We start from the raw sequence: 4,221 nt of genomic DNA on the forward strand, positions 1-4,221 counted from the left end.
CGGGCCTCGGGCCTCTGCGTTCTCCTGGGCCCCGGCGCCCGCATCCCGCCGCCCAGGGGCCCCGCGCGAGGGGCGCAGGACTGGGGAGCGCGGCGCTCTCACCTCCGGAGCCGCGGCGCCGCGTGCAGGGACGTGCGTGGCTCCTTCCCGGGTGCCGGGGCACCCGCGTGCGGCCCCGACCCTCCCTCCCAAGGCCAGCAGGGCGCCCTGCGCTCCAAGAGATGCGCACCCAGCTCCTAGCGGGATGGGGTCAGGCCTGGGTCCCAGCCCCCATCGCTCCCAACAGTGCCCCTGGTCCCCCACCCCCACCTCTTGGGTGGCCCGCAGCGGCCTCACCCAGACACCCACAGCCGGCAGGTAAGCAAGCCAGGGCCTCGGGGAGCCCAGCAGCAGGTCTGGGGAAGCCTCTTCCTCCATGGGCAGAGGGGAGAGAGGCCCACAGTGGAAGTCTTGGGAAGTTTGAGACTTCTGCCTCGGGGCAGGAAGGGGGTCCACAGGGCCAGTGTGGTCAGGGCACACGGGCCACACTGCCCTGGGCCTCCCACACTGCCTAGGAGATGGGAGGCCCTTCCAAGGCTCCTTAACCAATGCTTGTGAGTCCTGCTTCCCCAACCCTCCATCTCACTCATGGTCAGCCATAGTCCCCCAAGGAGACCTTCACGGGCACTTGGGGTCTGGGCTACCCAGCAGGAGAGCCCAGTCTTGTTGGGGAGACAGTGGCACATACAGGAGGAGGATGGCCACCTGGGATGGCTTCTTAGAGGCGGAGATGCCCCAGTGGAAAGAGCACCCCCAGAACAGGAGGGTGAGAGTTCTGGATAGAAAGGCCACAACAGACCAAGGCCCAGGCCCTGGTGGGATAGCGAGGCGGGTGGGGCAGAGCAGGCGTCCAAGGATGCTTGGCTAAGCTGGTGAACTTCATCCAGGGTGGTGCAGTGGAAGGTTCTGAACAGGCTTTGACTGGTCACGTTTGGCTCCTGAGCACTCCCTCTGGCATCCCCAACAGGGAGTGGGCCTGGATGGAGAGGGGCTGGGGTTGTGGAGCTGAGGCAGTGGGATCTCCAGATCCCACCGCCCCCACACACCCCTACCCTTGGGCTCTGCAGGGCATCCCAAACCTACCCCCCAGCACTGCAGCTCAGAAGACAGTGGTGCCTACCTGGGAGACAAGACTTGGACGCTGGATGTCAGTAGATTTTCCTTACTGCCTACCAACAAGGTCACAGCTGATTCGCAGCCTTTAGAAAAGAATTTTCCTTCCTGGCCCTTGGGATGAGAGCAGAGATGTTAGACATTCCTATGACTCTGTGCCTCCAAAAGCAGAATTCTACTAGAGTACCCCTCAGCTCCTCGGCTTACCTTGGATGTGCATTTATTGAGCACCTATTGTGTATCTGGAGTTCAACACTTCCTTTGGAGCCAATCATGAGCCCCTACCAAAGGCCTGGCATTAGCCGTAATATCCAGTCCCAGTCACAAAGTTCTGAGTATCCCCTGTCTCAGGTAATCCCCACTCCTCCCCTGGTCCAGGCTGCATCCCAGAGGTCAGGCCTCAGAGTGCCATGCTGCATCCATGGGACTGAAGCCCAGTAGGTTCCAGTGAATGGCTCTAAAGATGAGGGATCACACGAGGAATGTGGTGTGGGCAGGACAGACACACTCTTAAGCGAGCAGCCCATCTGGGCAGACAGCAGCCGGTCTGCTTTAGGGAAGATTTGCTAACAGTGACACTTGTTCGTGGAGACTAAAGGAAACACCACCCGGATCCACCCTGATGAGCTAGCCAGGGAGACTCGTTCTGCTGAGAGGTATTTCCTGGCTGCCTACTACATGTTGGAGACCCAAAGAGAGGAGGAGAAGGCGGGCCCAGGAGAGGCAGGAGGTCCTTGGATACTCAGCACAGCTGGGAGAAGAGGGCGGCTGAGGGCAGGGCAAAGAACCACAGGTAAAGTGCAGGGGCCTGCAGAGGTTCCATAGAGGGATGGTCAATTATGGAAATGAGCAGAAGACCAGAAAAAGGACCAGCCTGGGCACATAGGATGTCCCCTAGCCAAGAAATTCCCCTTCCACCAAGATGTGCATGGTAGTAACTGCAGACAATTGATAATGTCCCTGAAAGGGGCACAAACGAAGCCCCAGCGAGAGAGGACTAGCAATTTCTTTTTTAATGAGTATGAGCATATCGCCTGCATGCATGTGAGTGCACCCATGTCCTGCAATGCCACAGAGGTCAGAAGAGGGCTTCGGATTCCCCTGGAACTGGAGTTAAGGACAGTTCATAGCCGCCATGTGGGTGCTGGGAATCAAACCCGGGTCCTCTACAAGAGCAGTCAGTGCTCTTAACCACTGAGCCACCTCTCCAGCCTGAGGACTGACTTTTTAAATGTCCGGGTACAAATGTGTGGTGAGGAATGGTATTCCCAGTCAGCATGAGTGAAACTGGTCATGTAAGTGTGCGCCTGGGTCTGTGTCTTGAAAATGAAAAACAGGAGGCTGAGGAGATGGCTCAGTGGGTAAAGTCCTTGCAATGCCAGCCTGCGGACCTGAGTTCAGCTCCCCAGCACCCACATAAAAAGCCAGGCATATCACAAAGTCTGCACTGGGAGAGTAGAGACAGGAAGACGGATCCTTGGGGCTTCCTGGCCAGCCAGTCTAGCTGAAATGGGAGCTCCCAGATCAATGAACGACCCTGTCTCAAAAAATAAGTTAGAGAGGGGCTGGGTCACTGGCTCAGCGTTTAAGCGTACTGACTGCTCTTGCAGAGGACCTGGGTTCAGTTCCCAGCATCCATGTGGCAGCTCACAACTGTCCAAACACCAGTTCCAGGAGATCAAACACCCTTTTCTGGTCTCTGCAGGCATTGCACATACACAGTGCACTACATACATGCAAGCAAAACATTCATACACATACAATAAAAATTACAAAAAGACAAGTGGAGAGGGACATAGGAAGACAGCAACTTCTGACCTCTAGAAGTGCAGCAAGCCATGGGTGCTGGTGGGAAGGTGGTGGGTGGTTTGGACTTTATGGGCTTTTCCTTTGGTATCAGACACCATGACAGATGATGAGCATGGCACATTAAAGGTGGGCAGGGCATGCTGCATGTAGGCCGTGGATAGCTGCTGCCACTTGGTAGGACAGCTCCCAGAGGGCGTCCAATGGCCATCACAGCAGCCTGAGCCCCTCTCAGGCCCTCCACGGTGCCTGGCTGCCAGCCAGAATTCCAGAAGGAGCACTTCTCACTCATCATGCCCTGCACTCATTAGGCCCCAGGTACTGTCACAGAGGAGGCCAGAAGGCTTCAGGGACATAGACATCGGCATGGCTGGGGACTTGGAGAGGCTCCCAAGGGAAGGGGTGCAAAGTGGTAGCTGGCTTCGTGTCCCCTTCTCTGACCCCTTGATCCCTCTACAATCTTCCTGCTTGCTTAGGTCTATCTGGATCCTGACACAGCCCCAGGGAGACCTTATCTCAGACCTGCCTCCAGCCTGGAGACCAAGGTGGGAAAGGCACTCTTAGCCAAGGATTCTGGGGCCTGCCCACCTCCAGGTACAACCTCCAGTGGCCACTCCCCAACTCCTGAACCATGCTTTGAACACAGTTCAGATTCCACCTCTGTCATTTAAGGCTATGACTCTGAATCTCGAGATATCTTCTTCTATAAAGCTGATCGATAACTTCCACCTCAAGGGCAATGCACCTCTGGTGGCTGGTATACAGTTGCATTTAGCAAACGGTGGCACTTAGCATTATCACAGTTATAGGTACTGAGTCTGGTGATCTGAATTCTAACTCCATGAATTCTAACTCCAGATTGTGACTAACTCACCCAGATCTTGAACATTCTGGCACATCTCTGAACCTCAGTTTTCTCAACTTGAGGGAAAGAAGGTACTGCATAGAGAACATGACATAGAGGGGAAGCTCCCTGAATCTATCTAGCTATAATTTCATCATGGGCTGGAGAGATGGCTTTGCTTGGAAAGGTGATTGCTGCCAAGCCTGAGGACCCAAGTTCAATCCCCAGGACCCACGTGGTAGAAGGAAAGAACTGACTCCTGCAAGTTGTCCTCTAACTTCCACATGCACACTGTGGTACACACACCACACACTAAAGGGTAGGATTCCATCAGGCCACAGGAATCCCCCTGAGTGCCATGGTACTAGCCCCATATGACCCAAGGAAGCTGAGTAGAAACCAGATGAAGGTATGCCCTT

At 55.5% G+C, this 4,221-nt stretch overlaps 1 protein-coding gene across 1 annotated transcript in view; it reads right to left on the reverse strand.

Moving 5' to 3' along the window:
- Positions 1–117, reverse strand: part of Mpped1 (metallophosphoesterase domain containing 1) — an 80,558-nt gene extending 80,441 nt beyond the window's left edge. Inside the window, exon 1 of the mRNA XM_008844729.3 lies at positions 103–117. The gene's annotated coding sequence lies outside the window, so the exon portion shown is untranslated. The remainder of the gene's footprint in view (positions 1–102) is intronic.
- Between the last annotated feature and the right edge of the window lie 4,104 nt (positions 118–4,221).

This window comes from Nannospalax galili, unplaced genomic scaffold, assembly GCF_000622305.1.
Source record: "Nannospalax galili isolate Female #2095 unplaced genomic scaffold, S.galili_v1.0 scaffold180, whole genome shotgun sequence".
In the NCBI taxonomy this organism is placed as follows: Eukaryota; Metazoa; Chordata; class Mammalia; order Rodentia; family Spalacidae; genus Nannospalax; species Nannospalax galili.